Source organism: Prionailurus bengalensis, chromosome C1 (genome assembly GCF_016509475.1).
Source record: "Prionailurus bengalensis isolate Pbe53 chromosome C1, Fcat_Pben_1.1_paternal_pri, whole genome shotgun sequence".
NCBI classification, from domain to species: domain Eukaryota; kingdom Metazoa; phylum Chordata; class Mammalia; order Carnivora; family Felidae; genus Prionailurus; species Prionailurus bengalensis.
The window spans coordinates 214,242,378-214,257,914 of NC_057345.1; the positions used below are offsets into that span (position 1 = coordinate 214,242,378).

At 47.9% G+C, this 15,537-nt stretch overlaps 1 long non-coding RNA gene across 3 annotated transcripts; it reads left to right on the forward strand.

Annotated features, from left to right (window-relative positions):
- Window positions 1–9,785: 9,785 nt before the first annotated feature.
- Window positions 9,786–12,871, forward strand: LOC122479744. 3 transcript variants are annotated; one of them, XR_006296428.1, is made up of 2 exons: window positions 9,786–9,996; window positions 12,651–12,871. It is a non-coding gene; the product is annotated as an uncharacterized LOC122479744 (long non-coding RNA). The 3 variants fall into 3 exon arrangements; XR_006296427.1 differs by lacking the exon at window positions 9,786–9,996 and adding an exon at window positions 10,017–10,266; XR_006296429.1 differs by lacking the exon at window positions 9,786–9,996 and adding an exon at window positions 12,162–12,275.
- Window positions 12,872–15,537: the final 2,666 nt, after the last annotated feature.

Consider the following 15,537-nt stretch of genomic DNA (forward strand, 5'->3'; position numbering starts at 1 on the left):
CATTTTTGCTGAAGATTCCTTCTCAATGCCACGCTCCTCTGATCACCAGAGCCCCCCATACCCTCTTCAGACTTGCCCTGTCCCCCTCTCTCTGTGTATTTGCTGCTCCGAGGTCAGACTTCATTATCATTACTTCCACAGCCTGTAATGAACACAGAAATGAGTCAGGCTGGCCTTCTAGGGTTGGGACATGTGATGTTCAATTCTCGCTGCCTAGCAGCCAGCTATGGTGGGAAAGTACTCCCCTAGGGCCAGAAATCCAGGAGAGATACCCTCATAGGTCCACCTACCATGTGTTTTTATATTAAACTCTTCTTTTAAGCCAAGCACGTCATGCCGGAAGTTTGACCTGACATCAAATAAAGTGTCTGTAGCCCCCTTCATTTATCCCACCAATGGGAAAATAGTGGAAGCCTATAGAAATCTGACTGTAGTGAATGCTGTACCGTTCTACTGGATCCAAGCACTCACTCCCTTAGATGCCAGAAGTGTTGGCTTCTGAGTGCTCACGGCGATGCCCATCTCTGGGAAATGCCGTTGGTTAAAAAAAAAAAAAATGTTGCTTCACCCAAGATCATGCCACCTCCCGAGAGGCAAGATGAATTTAATGACAGGTTTGTAGAGGCAGAAAATTTTTCCCTTCTTACCTTCTAGGTTCTTTGGCTGCTCTGATAATTAAATTGACATAAGACGGATTAACAGGAGAAAACAAATTTAATTACAGGCGTATGGGAGGGAGCCCCATAAAAATATGAGACTCAAAGGCACTCAGGCAATTGAGGCTTATGTGCCATCGTGAGCTCAGGAAAGGAAGGGATGGGAGCCTGGGGCTTCAAAGGGGAGAAAGGAAATTCACAGGAAGATGAGAAGAGCGGATGTTCTGTAATCAAATGACCCGCCATGCAGATGTATTTCACATAAAAAGAAGTTATCTCTGATAACATCTCCCTTTCTGGGCCGGGCCCCCGATGTAAATTATTTTAGGCATTTAAGGGAGAGGTAGAAAAGCTTTTCCTGAGTCTGCTGGGACTTGATCGCCTTCTGCTCAAAATAATCCACATGCCCAAGTTTGGGGTGGCATATTCTGCTCCCCTTCAGGTCCACGTGGGGATGAAAAGGCCTGCGCTTGCGTCTCGTTTTGAGACAACTCTGAAAGACCATCCCAGCTCCAAAGCTTCCTATGTGTTCCAGTTTTGTATTGCCACATGACAACCCACCCCAAAACTTACCAAAGCAAACAGTGGCGCAATGACTTGTTATGTCTCATGTTTCTACGGGTCAGTGGGCTCCACGAGGTGGTTCATGGTATAGCTGAGGTCCCTCCTGCAGCTGCGTTCAGCTGACAGCTTGGCAGGACCTGGAACCCCCAAGCTCACCTCTCATCCTGCAGGGTCGGCTCCCCTTTGCCTTCCTCACTTGTAGCCTAACACGGGGCTTCTTTACGCGTGGCAGCTGAATTCCAAGGGGGTATTCCAAGAGGACAAAGCCCCACGGTGCAGGCCCTTACCCAGTCTCTATTTGCATCATTCTTACCAACGTCACAGTAGCCAAGCCCTGAGTCGATATAGAGCTAAATGAGTCGGTATGGAACTGATGCGGGACAATCTACACAGGTCAGCCCTCCAGCTCCTAATCATTTGTATCCACTTGTGACACGGAGTCACCCCACAAAACGAAGCAAAATAAAACATCCCAAGTTATCTCGCCATTCCAGCATGACCCTCGGGTCTGGGGTCCGGGATCTTAGCGTCAAGATTAGATCCGGGTGGGGATGATGCACCCCTGGTTTGGTTCCTCAAATACTCCTCAGATTTGGTTTCTTAGGTGCAGAGCCCTGTGAACCAGGACTAACGATATTATTTCCCCAACGCACACCTGACACGTATTGGCGAGACAGAGATAGGAAAATATAATAGCTTATTCTCTCATTCAGAAGGTGAGGGGGAAGGGAGGCGCATAATAATCACTAGCCCATAGCTATAAACAAAAAAATCTTTCCACGCGCTCATTTAATTGCAGCTCACAAATTTTGGCGTTTCATTTTTGCTTTTGTCCAAGTAAAAATATTTCCTCATTTCACGTGTGGTGTTTTAAGATTTATGTGAGGGGGACCCTGGGTAGCTCTGTCCATGAAATGACCAACTGTTGGTTTTGGCTTAGGTCATGATTTCATGGTTCGTGAGTTCGAGCCCTGCGTCAGGCTCCACAGCTGGCAGGGAGGACTCCGCTTGGGAGAGAGTCCCTCTCTCTCTCCGCCCCTGCCCCCACTCACGCGGTTTCCCCCCAAATCAATAATTAAACTTTAAAAAATTAAAAAATTAAAAATATTAAGATGTTATTTGGGATTGTTTGGTTAATTCCTATATATTTGAGGACTTCCTGGATATCATATTATTATTGATTATTAGTTATATATATATATATATTTTTTACAATTTTGTTACATTTTTTTTTTCAACGTTTATTTATTTTTGGGACAGAGAGAGACAGAGCATGAATGGGGGAGGGGCAGAGAGAGAGGGAGACACAGAATTGGAAACAGGCTCCAGGCTCTGAGCCATCAGCCCAGAGCCCGACGCGGGGCTCGAACTCACGGACCGCGAGATCGTGACCTGGCTGAAGTCGGACGCTTAACCGACTGCGCCACCCAGGCGCCCCTGTTACATTTTTTAATGCTTATTTATTCTGAGAGAGAGAGACAGAGGCAGAGAGAGAAGGAGAGAGAGAATCCCAAGCAGGCTCCACACTCAGCATGGTGCCCGACACGGGGCTCGATTCCACAAACCATGAGATCATGACCTGAGCAGAAATTGAGAGTCAGATGCTCAACCGACTGAGCCAACCAGGCGCCCCTGATAATTAATTTTAATACCTGTATGATTGATGACTAATTTAATACCTCAGATAAAGTACTCTGCATGTTTTCAATCCTTTAAAATTTATTGAGACTTGTTTCATGGCCCAGCATATGGTCTATCTTATGCCTGCTTATGTCGGCTCCTGCTACCAGAAATGACAAGGCAATGCAATCATTGAGACCAACATGAGATGATGCTGTCATTGTAGAAAGGAAGGTCCTTGTAAGGAGGAAGCCAGACACTTTCTTCCAATCATCTCCCAAACAGTTCTGGGTAGCGAGGCCTGAGCAAGTCAGGCTTCATGTGCCAAAAGTACAGCCAAAGTCATTGAACTAGAAAAGTCAGAAAGATTACGGGTGATGTGGGGTCACTTGTCCACATTGGTGCTTCTGAGGATGACTTAAAAGCATCTTGAAAGCATCAGTGCACAGGTTTTCTGTAAAGTTGTGGACAGAAGTGCTTTTTATAATCGCATGGAAGTTTACAACATGAGGGCACTGACTAAAACAGAGTACAGCTAGGAGCACATGGGTGGCTCCGTCGGTTAAGTGTCTGGCTTTGGCTCAGGTCACAACCTCGCAGTTTGTGGGTTTGAGCCCTGCATCAGGCTCTGTGCTGGCAGCGTGGAGCCAGCTTGGGACTCTTTCTCTCTGCCTCTTTACTCTTCCCCTGCTCAAGCGCACTTTCTCTTTCTCAAAATAAATAAAGTATGGTAATCAGATACATAACACTATTTGGCGTTTTGAAATGATGATGTCAGTCCATAGGTGTTGATATGGAAAGGTATCTAAACTATATGGTCCAGAGAGAAGAGTAGGTATGATAACACTATGTACTGTGGGATAACCACTCGCATAAAGGTATTATGGGCTGTGGGATGCATGATAGGAAGCACAGAGTAGGGACTGTGTCTAGTTTTGAACAATGCTATATTCCAGGACATAACACATCGTAGGTGCTCAATAAATATTTGCTGACTATAACAAGCACTTTGTTCAAAACCTGGAAGGCTGGGGCGCCTGGGTGGCTCAGGTGGTTAAGCGTTCGACTTCGGCACAGGTCATGATCTCACTGCTCACGGTTCAAACCCCGTGTCAGGCTCTGTGCGGACAGCTCAGAGCCTGGAGCCGGCTTCGGATTCTCTGTCTCCCTCTCTCTCTACCCTCCACCCACCTCACCCCCTGCCCATGTCCTGTCTCTCTGTCTCTCTCAGAGATAAATGAACATTAAAATAAATAAATAAACTTGGAAGGCTAATCCCCTAGTTGCTAATAATAAGAAACTGAGTCATATTTTTCTTTTTCATTGTCCTTATGTTCTGTTTTTGTTTCCACAAAAAACATGGTGAGTAGAGGATTGTAACTGCTATCTCAGATTTATTCCAGAATGAATACATAAATTCCTCTGTACGCAAACACTGCTTTTAGGTTTCTGTTGTTTGTGATGGTGGCTGAGGGAACTTGAACTTCACTGAGTACAGATTGGTCTCTCAAGATTGCCTCTAAAGCAAACTAGTGATTTTTTGATGTTGATTTGTCCCTTATCCACAGCAAAGAGGGAAAAAAAAAAAGTGTAAAAACGCAAAATGCTTGGAATTCTTGTTAGAGGATTCGAAAACTGAACGAGAACACGAGTCTCTGAATCCCATTCCACTCTCCAGAGAATAAAGATGCGTCCACAACGATGGTGTCAGGTACTAAGTAACATCAGAAGGCAGAAGAAGAGTTTTGAAAGAATGCAAATGGATGAAAATTCTTTCCACCACAGTGATCGCAGGAGTGGTGACAAAATGATTATTCTTTTTTTTTTTTTCAACGTTTATTTATTTTTGGGACAGAGAGAGACAGAGCATGAACGGGCGAGGGGCAGAGAGAGAGGGAGACACAGAATCGGAAACAGGCTCCAGGCTCTGAGCCATCAGCCCAGAGCCCGACGCGGGGCTCGAACTCACGGACCGCGAGATCGTGACCTGGCTGAAGTCGGACGCTTAACCGACTGCGCCACCCAGGCACCCCCAAAATGATTATTCTTAAAGACTAAAATGAAAACTTCAGACCCAATAAGATCCCTGGGCTCCCCAGATTAGAGAATAGCTCAGAGTTCAGTATAAGTGTCCAAGTGAAAATATAAAATTTTAAATATTTTGCATGTATCTTTGTTTTTATATTTCTTTGGCTAAAAAATAAAGAACAAACACTTAAACTTGCTTACAAAATATACCAATAAAATGCTTTTTTAAAAAGTCACAGGAGGGGCGCCTGGGTGGCTCAGTCGGTTGAGCGTCCGACTACTGCTCAGGTCATGATCTCACGGTTCGTGGGTTCGAGCCCCACATCCAGCTCACAGCTGTCAGCACAGAGCCCACTTCAGGTCCTTTGTCCCCTTCTCTTTCTGCCCCTCCCTCGCTCATGTGCGTGCTCTCGCTCTCTCTCTCAAAAATAAATACACATTTAAAAATAAAAAGTCACAGGAAACATTAGGAAGAAGGGGAAATAGGTCAGGAGAAATAGTGTGAAGCCAGAGATAAAATTAAGACACAAAATGCTTACTGTGAAAATCCTCTACGCTTGCTAGATATGGGCCACAACTTGACTCTGAGCTTCCTAGCAGCCCATGCAAGGAAAGAAACAAGGCCAGCCATATCACTCACAATGTTCATTAGATAAAAAAAACAAATCAGGAGCTTGATTCCAAGACCGGAAAGGAATTTCTTCCATATGCTTTCAGTCAAAGGGCCTATGTAATATAGCGAACAAGGCCCTAAAAACATCCTTACTGGAAATAAAACAATGAGTGCTGTGGGGCTGGTGTTGACAGCCTTCCTTCTTTAGGTCAATGGCATGGCTCCATGTGGGTTCAAACCAAAAAAAAAATCCTACCAGGGCAGAGAGCACGTGATCATCTAAGTGTATTGTTCAAACCCAAAATAAATGTTAACAAGGACTGGAGCTCGGGGCGCCTGGGTGACTTAGTAGGTTAAGGTTAAGCGTCTGACTTCGGCTGAAGGCATGATCTCAGTCTGTGAGTTCGAGCCCCCCGTCGGGCTCTGTGCTGTCCGCTCAGAGCCTGGAGCCTGTTTCAGATTCTGTGTCTCCCTTTCTCTCTGCCCCTCCCCCACTCACACCGTCTCCGTCTCTCAAAAATGAGTACGTGTTAAAAAAATTAAAAAATAAAAAAGACTAGAGCTCTTATGCATGACCGTGTGACTGCCATTCAGACAAGTCTTCCTAAATGTTGTTTACTTCAACCAAATGTTTGCTAAGTATCAACCAAGAGTGAGTTTCAGGTTGTGGCTCTGATCTGACAAGGACCCTTGATATTCTATACTGCCGGTTAAGGGCAGACCTGAATGTTTAAACAGACAACTGAGATTGGGGCAGGGTTAACAGCCTCTTCTGAAAGTCAAGGAGCCTGAATAGAGGTCGCCAGATATACCCATACTGTAGGGGGGGGGGGGGGTAGGGGGGAGGGGGGGGAGGGGGCGGGGGGGGCGGGGGGGAGGGGGCGGGGGGGGGAGGGGGGCGGGTGTCAGCCGGCAGGACCCAGGCAGGGCCATTTCAGTCTTACCCTCACACACAAATGACCAACACCTCAAATTCTCAGGCTAGTATTCCTGACCTTTCCAAGTCCAAGAACCATTTTTAATGCCTGCCCACCCCCCACCTCCCTGCCTCAAGCATGTATAGTCATTTTAGCTTTGGAACTGGCTGGCTGAAAAATATTTAAAATGACAGACTCCTTTTTTAAAATTAGGCATGTAGGGGCACCTAGCTGGTTTAGTTGGTAGAGCAAGAGACTCTTGATGTTGGGGTCATGAGTTTGAGCCCCACATTGGGTGAGGAGTCTACTTAAAAAAATAAATAAGATAGGGCGCCTGGGTGGCGCAGTCGGTTAAGCGTCCGACTTCAGCCAGGTCACGATCTCGCGGTCCGTGAGTTCGAGCCCCGTGTCGGGCTCTGGGCTGATGGCTCGGAGCCTGGAGCCTGTTTCCGATTCTGTGTCTCCCTCTCTCTCTGCCCCTCCCCCGTTCATGCTCTGTCTCTCTCTGTCCCAAAAATAAATAAACGTTGAAAAAAAAAATTAAAAAAAAAAATAAATAAATAAATAAGATATTTTTTAAAAAGAACAATAAAAATTAGGCATGTAATAAATGCTCATTATAGAAAAAATTGTAACTGTGTGTGGTAACTGATCTTAAATAGAATTATTATGATTACTTTGAAATATGTACAAATATTGAATCATTTGTAGAATGCCTGAAACGAGTATGTTATATACCAACTATACCTCAATAAAGAAAAAAGAAAAGAAGGAAGGAAGAAAGAGAGAAAGAAAGAAAAGGAATAAGTGAAGACAAAAATCACCAGTATTTTGGCTGCCCAGCCTCTAGGACGGGTGGCAGGCAAGGTTCTTATCTATTCCTCTTTATGGAACCCAAAGGGGAATCAAATATTCTCATTCAGCTTCTTTATAACTAGTACGTCATCATGTAACCTAAACTAGACAAATAGGTGTTCCTGCCTAATTGAATTGTGAAGGAATGATGGAAAGGCCCTGTGGTCAATCAGAGAATATTCACAGTGGCTGAAGCAGAGTTGGGAGTCTAACAGCATAATCCTGAGAGGCCAACAGCAATAATGTCAGGGCCAGCATCCCAGGCAGGCTGTTACTAAGAGGACACTGCCATCAAAATGGCCTCTCTATTTTCAGCAGAAGGCCCCAGAGTGGCAGTGTGGCTTCTCTGATGTGTCAGTTCACAGTCCATTGAATTGAATGAAGACTGGGTCCCCTTGGAAAAGAAAACAAACATGTGGATAACATCAAAAATGTGTTCTGCCTATCTTACTCCTGGTTTTCCTACAGGGGATCTGACCATGTGTCAGGGAATCTGTGCCCCAAGGAAAACAATGAATACCCCCTTTCAGGGGATTTGGGATGCCAGCTCAAGCCAACAGTAATCCCAGGGGACAAGAACACCACTGGGTTGAGTGATAAATGGAAACTTGATTGAGTTCCCGCTCATAGTAGGGCTGCTGGAACCCTGAGCCCATTACTTCTCCAAAGCCTGGGTGTAGGATTGAAACAGATGCCTTAAACCTCAGGCAGAACCCTCGCATTGGTTCTCTGACCCAAAAGTAAGGGCTATTATGACAGAAAGGGCAGAGGAGAAGCCCTTGGAGTCCCCCCACTGCCACCCAACAAACGGCAAATCTGAAGGAAGACCAAGCCCAGAAGGTAGTACAGCCATTAGTATCACTGTGAATGTGTGTGTGTGTGTGTGTGTGTGTGTGTGTGTGTGTGTGTACAGGGGGATGATTACTCTCTCAGTCCTACACAAGTCTCCCATTTGGCCAGTGCTGAAGAAAGTGTGGGACAGGAGTAGACAACAGCGAGTCCCCTCCATCTTGCTTCTAGACTTTGTGCTGGAATGACCTTGACCATCTCACTGCCCTATGGAACACCATGTCGGTCCACCTCATTGATGACACTGTGCTTAGACTAAGGTGAGCCTTAGAAGCTCTCACAGGACATGGGTTCACTGAGTTTCCCCAAATATTATCAACAGTTCAAAGAAAGATATTGATTGTCTTGGCCTTTCCCTCACAATGACAAGTTGGCTGTCCCAGGTCCAAATATCAAATCCACATAACAGTGTCCCAAACAAGATGGAAAATGCTGGGCTCAAAGGGGTTATTCACCTTCCTTGGTTGGGAAAGAAAATCTTTCCCAGAAGTCTCTCCAGGGGACTTCCTCTTGTGTTGGACTGGCTAGAACTGAGTCACAAACCCACCCCAAGACCAATCACTGGCAAAGAGGAGCGGGAGTATCATAGGTGGCTTAATCTATCAGTGATTCAACCCCTGGCCCTTTGTAACAAAGTCAGAGCCCGGCGAGCATGGAGTGGCAGCGAGTAGGGAACCACCAACGTTTGCCACAGCCAGCACCCTCACGCCGTCACTGTCTAATGTTGAAAAACGATGTAAACTAAATTGTCGATAAAGTCACAGAAATCATCCTTGGAAGAAAATGAAAGCATACCTCTAGATCTGCCCAATATGATAGCCCCTGACTACCCGTGGCTCCTTAAATTTAACCTAAAAACAATTGAAATTAAATAAAAATTTGAATCGAGTCACACTAGCCATATTTCAAGTGTTCACCAGCCACTGTGGCCAGTGGCTACCATACTGGACAGTAAAGACCAAAGTATCTTCATCATCACAGAAGGTTCTATTGGCAACCACAGCTTCTGCTGCCAGGGATAAGTGAGAAGAGGCTTCTTCTAAAGCTATGAGGTGAGGGTTTCACTGTCCCACCAGTGTCATGCCACTATCGTGTCATCGGCAACACCCCCATCACCTTTGCCCAGCACAACCCGAAATTGGGGAGCTGAGCAGTCTCCAAGCCAGAAATCGCAGAAGCTTTCTGAGCCGTGGAGCCACATTCAACGTACAGATTTGGCAATGAAACCCGTGTTTTCGTGCACTCACGGAGTCCGTCCTGACTGAATCCTCAACGCATCTCTCTGGGCAGGAGAGGTGCTGGCCGGGAGCTGGTTGAGCAAATAAAGTTGTCATGAGATTAATATTTAATGGTTTTCTTGTCCTACGCCAGGCACCCTGTGAAGAGTGGTCATGAAGTCGCCCACTGCACGTGTCCCCAAAATACACACGCTTCTTATAGCTCATCAGCGAGGGCACTAAGGAGCTGCAGAAGGGGCACAGAATGAGACAGGGGCAGGAAGTGCATGGGGAGCGCTATCCCTCAGGTCCACCCCGTGGACATAGCTGACATTGTACTTGATTGTCTATAAACGGTGCGCGTGTTGAACCCTGGCAGAGGAAGAGGAATGTGTCCTGTGATAACCCCCCCTAGTTCCACTCTAACCTCCAGAGGCCTGACAACTAAGTGCCAGCTGGAGTGAGGTTGGTACATTCATATCCTGGAGGAGATAAAGGCCCCATTCGGCTCTTGGAGACCGCAGCCACTTCCTGGCCACAACCGGCCAGTGCCATTCTCCTGCGAGGTTGGATCTTGGGAGACTCCTGCTCAAACTCTAACTTGACCTGGCCAGGGGGATTTTAAAGGAGGACCAAGTTGAGTGGCTTCGAGGTCACCCCACGCCACTGCAGGACAGGTCAGCTGCTGCTCCCCTCCACGCTGTGCCGGAGGCTCAGACATAGGCGGATCCTGGTGAAGTCACCTTGAGGCCAAGGCCAGGGCAGCAGGTGCAGACAGCTTCCCTGGGATTGCATGCTGAAGCTGCATTTTGCCAACATTCTGCCGGGCTGAAGCTGCAGACATGCTGGCGATGCTCAGGCAAGCTTGTCACCTGCTCCCGGCTGCCAGGCAGAGCTGGCGGGTGTCCCCGCTCTTGCATGGATGCTCCTTCAGCTGTGACTCCCAGGTCTCCTAGTGCACGCCTTGGAGGGGGATGGGTGGGGGCGGGTAGAATGCTCAGGCACCGGCTGAGTACGCATTTCTGCGGATGGGGGATCGCCTTCCTGCCCCCCACGCCCTCAGCCTGTGTAGATGTGCCCAGGGGGCCTGCCCCCCGCTCCTGCTGACACCGCTGACCCGTCCTGAGCCCGGCAAGGGTGCAGTAAGGATTAGAGCTAGGGTCTTTCTGCCCGGCCTTCTTAACAGACCTTCATTAGACCCTCACTTACCTAAAGTTCAAGTAAAACTGAGACGCTTGACCCTCATAGGAGCATGAGCCGTCACAGAGATCTACATCCCCAGTGCCCTGGCAGGAACCAGCCCTGGTCAGGGACGATGAAAGGGACCAGAATACCTCACCCCAAAATGCGACTTTGGCATGTGGACTATTTGAGCTGAAGGCAATCGAGACCCAAAATGTTCAGGAAAAGATTTTTACCTCTCCTTTAACTGCCTAAAAGAATTTAGATGGGGGACTTGGCCCAGAAAGAGAATCATTAGCAGATATATATTTTTTTTTTTTTAATTTTTTTTTATCTGAGAGACTCACCTGCATGGTAGGGCCAACATCTGATTACCAGCCTTTTGCCTTCTCATCGTCCTGTGAGTTGCCCTCCTGCCCTTTGGAGCCCCCAGGCCCCTATCCCTTTCCTCAGCTCAGGACAACAAGTGAGCCTCAATTGCCTCCCATAAGGATGTAATTAAATTTCTTTTTCTCCCGTTAACCTGCCTTATGTAAATTTCGTCATTAGACCAGCCAAAGAACCCAGAAAGGAAGAAAGGAAAACAAACGTTGCACCTGGACAACAAGGAAATGAAGTCCTAGCACAGGGGTGCCCTCGTGGTCATGCAGCAGCGGGGACCCAGCACAGGGGCTGCTCCACTGTCGGGCCCACAGCGCCCCCATCAGACGCAGTCTTGAAACCTTTCTGGCTCCAGCCTTGGTCCTCTCTGAGTCCCGGGGTCTCCTCCAACTTCTTTCCCCTTCACGGTCTTCCTCACTTTGAAGAGCTTTCTCCCTCTACTGGGATCCCCAGGAGCCCATACACTCTCCCCAGGTCCCACTTTCCTTGGAGCTCCGAAAACAACTGTTTCGTGGGTGAAGAGAAAGGAAGGAAAGATGTAAAGGAAGACCAGAGGGGAAGGAAAAAAGACTTAGGGACAGGGGAAGAGAGGAGAGGAGGGGAAGGAGGAGTGGGGAGAAGGAGAAGGGAAGGAGGGGGAGGGGAAGGGGGAGGAGGATAGGGAGCGGGATGGGGAGGCGAAACGGGAGAAGGCTTGAGGGGTAGGGGAGAGTGGGGAGAGAAGGATGGGGAGGGGAAGGAGGGAAGGGTTGAGGGAAGGAAGAAGGAAGGATAGCCTGAAAGATCGGGAGACTAGAGGAGAAAGGAGGCACCGGAAACCAGACCAAAATCACTCCTTTTTCTCCAAATCAACACTTTTCTGTCATTCTTCCTACCAAGTTCTGCTTGAGGGACCATGAGGAAGCAAATTGTTCCAGAAATCCCAGTTTCACTCTACATCTTCATTGAAAACCAGAGAAATCAGAAAAAGCCTATTTGTTTCATGATATTGTCGAGGGCATGGACACAGAGGAGGGAAAAATAATCTTGGCTTCCTGCCTCTTTTTTTTTTAAGGTCTTTGTAGTTTCCTGTTAATTTAATCCCTGAACCTTCGCCATGTAAATAGCGCAGGTAAAGATAAACTTCACTGGCCCTGGACTCTGACCTTTGTTTAACACCCACCCCTTCTCTGATTCATTCTCCATCCCACCTCTGGAAGGCTTGGAATTGTTACCTGGAAGTTTAAAGCCGAAGAATAAATAGAATAAATAGCTCGCGGCAGAGCGTGTTGGTTTTAGACAAGCCTGGCAAGACAGTCCAAAAATAAGAGCAATGCTCTAGTCAGCTGCTGTGTCTTCCTCTCTTCCTCAAAGAAGTGACCTCGCTGGGGTCCATTACCTGTCTATTCGCTAGGTAGGACTCCCACAGGCTGTCGCCTCTGCACTTCTATGCACCCAGGCTGTGCTTTGCTGGCCCTGCATTGTACCATTTACTCAGACAAGAGTGATTTAAGCAAATGATTTAATCCCTCTTACTCAGTATTGTTGAGCACCCCTGTATTTATTTCTTTTCTTGTTGGAGTGCTTCCTCTAACAGTGTTTTCAAAGGGTGGCTATTTGCGAGAAAACTTCCGACCCTTGAAATACCTGATAATTTAGCTAGAAATCAAAAATCTAGGTTCGAAGTTCTTTCTCTTTGATACTTTAAAAGTATTGTTCAACTATCATCTTAAATGCAGTGGTGCTGTGAAGAAATCTGAAGTCAATCTGATGTTTGTTCCTTCCTCAGCCCTCTGCTATCCAGGTGCCTGGAATACAGATGTGATGGCTGGCGCGGACGCTGCTAGCTTGGATTATGAAGATGAGATGGGGGAATAGTGATCTGGATTGAAACCTGAGTCCTCAAGAACTAGTGATACAAAGCTACTATGTCAGCCATGAGCGGTCCACCCCCACACTTCTACAAAAGGGAAAAATAAACTTTCATTGTGTTTGGAGTCTGTATTATCAGTAGCTGTTATTTGGAGTCTGTGTTATTAGTAGCTGAAATGAATCATAATTCATGTCTTAATTAAATCTGATTAGTTTTCCCAGTGATTGATACTCACCTGGATATCAGCTACCCTGGAAGAGGCTAAAGCCTAAATCCTACCTTGTATCCCTCCTGGGGAGCTCAAAGAAGGGAGGGTGGTGGTGAGGACAAGGGAATTGCCTCTGGCATTACAGTGTAGACTTGGCTACCTCCAGGTCCCTCAGACCCCCCTCTGACCCTTACCAGGCACCTTGCTCAAGGGACTTCTAGGCACTCTCCCTTGGCCGCTACTCTTTTCATGAGCTAGGTCATGTGAGTGGAATGCCCTGACCCAGGCAGGGGGAAGAAGGGCCTGGACTTCGAGGGGCTGCCAGGTCCGGTTGTGCTATGCTTCCAACTCCAGCCCGATGTTACCATTCCTGGCTAGCACAACTATTTTCTGCCTCAGAGCGCCACGGCAGTGATGGCGATAACTGTGGGGCTGGGGCTGGGCAACGATCCATCCAAGCCGATGCGGGCAGAGAAAAGTACATGTTGTGAGACATTCACTCATCCTACCCCCTTCTAGGGCCCCCAGCCCTTACCTGCAAGGGATTGCTGTTTCCTTCCCACCCTCCATGACCCAACCACCTGGTGCCTCCAAGGAGGTAGGATTGGGGGGGCGGGGAGAAGTTCTCATGGTTTGTGCGTTGCTTTCTTAATCCTCATCAACCCCCCTCTTGTGTCTGTGGCATCTTCAGGATTGTATTCACAGGGAGAGGCCAGCATCTCAAGTACGTGACCCTTTTGTCAACTCTGCATTACTTTTCTCATAGCACCGATCACCATCTGAAGCTATTATTTATGTGTGTATTGTTTTCTCTCTCTCTCTCTCTCTCTCTCTCTCTCTCTCTCCAAGTCCCCACTAGAACAGCCTATCCAGTAGAGTAAGCTGTCTCCCCAGCACCGGGCACAATACACGGCAGAGATGCTCAGTACACACAAGTTGAGGGACTGAATCACTGAGCTGGTGCTGGAACCCAACCCTGATTCTGGCCCAGGGCTTCCAAATCTTGGGCTTTTCCCACCCAAGCCCCTGGATCTGTGCCCTGAACAAAGACCGTACACAATGAGAAGAGCTTTCTATGAACTAGGCTCACAACAAAGATAGGGGGTCCTTACTCCAAGCACTGGCTAAAACAACTGCTGAGTAATTTCGACTTAGGGCAGGGCTGCTTGCACATCTTCAAATTCCCACTGCTTGCACACAGTAGGTGCTCAAAAAAGGTGTAATTTATTGAATGGACATACAATTTCTCCAGGAGGAGATATTTCAGCATAATTATGGGGGGGGGCAGGAAATAGGGTAACTGAAGAGCACACTGGTGAAGGAGAGAGCTGAGCATGAATATGCTATTGACCGAAAGGGAGTCCGCGGAAGTAAAGCACTGCCCACTGCCACAGCCATTAACCTCGTGCAGCTATTTACATTTCATTAAAACGAGATAAAATGTAAAATTCAGCTCCTCAGTTGCTAATAACAGCCACATGTGGCTTGTGACTACTGCATTGGACAGTACGGATCATATAAAATATTGTCATCATCAAAGAATGTTCCATTGGACAAAGCTGACCTAGACCCTTAGAATGAAAGTAAATGCACCCCTGCTTCTAACTTGGCCTACTGACATCCCCTTGTCACCCCCTAAACCACCACTACCCCTGCCCAGATCACAGCACCATCAGTGCCCGTATCTGCCTTCTTAAGCTTTCTGCTCCACAGGGAGTAAAGCTGTCAGCCTTCTTAGTTTTCACCTCCTTCCCCCCCCAGCACCTGGGGCACTGCCCTGTGGGCGATAAGTATTTGCTGCAATAATGAACCCTCAATTAGCTTCCGTTAAATGCTAAGACCCAAAAGGTGAGTTAAGTGACAGAAGAGAAGAAATCCCCCCTTCCATTCTTTTCTCCCCTCTCTACCCCATTGTCTGCTTTCAGTCCACCCCACCCCTCCATCAACTCTAAAGCGGCACAGTTAGAGGACGGTTAATTGCCAGGCTCAGGTGATGATCCCATGGCCAGGGGACGGAGCCTGGAATCAAGCTCCACATTGACAGTGTGGAACCTTCTTGGGATTCTCTCTCTCTCCCTCTGTCTCTACCCCTCCCCTGCTCGTTCTCTCTCTCTCCCTCTTTCTCTCTCTCTTTCTGTCTCTCTCTCTCAAAATAAACAAAAATACACATTAGGGGGGAAAAAAAGAAGTATCTGTTCCAGGTCTCAAACCGATCTAACTTGTGAAGGTGTATTTGTTCACATAATTTTCGGTCTTCCTTCACCTTCGGCTGCCCTGTTACTAGTATGTGCTCAATTTGTGTTTGTTGAATGGATGGATGAATCGGTGCCTGGATACACGGACGGCCGGCTCGGTGTCCCCGCGTTGCTACAGACACTGCGGGAGCAGCCGCCCTTAGAGCCCTGGGGGGAGAGCCCCAGCCGCGCCCCCCCGCCTCCCCCCCCCCCCCCCCCCCCAGCAGCCGGCTGCGGCACGGAAAACGCGGCCCGCGGGCCGGGGGTCGGGCGGAGCTTGGCCCTCGGGGGCGTGTCCTACTGGGCCCGGGCGCCGACGCCTGGAGAGGGGCGCTTCTGGCGCGCCCTGGCCCCGGCGGCC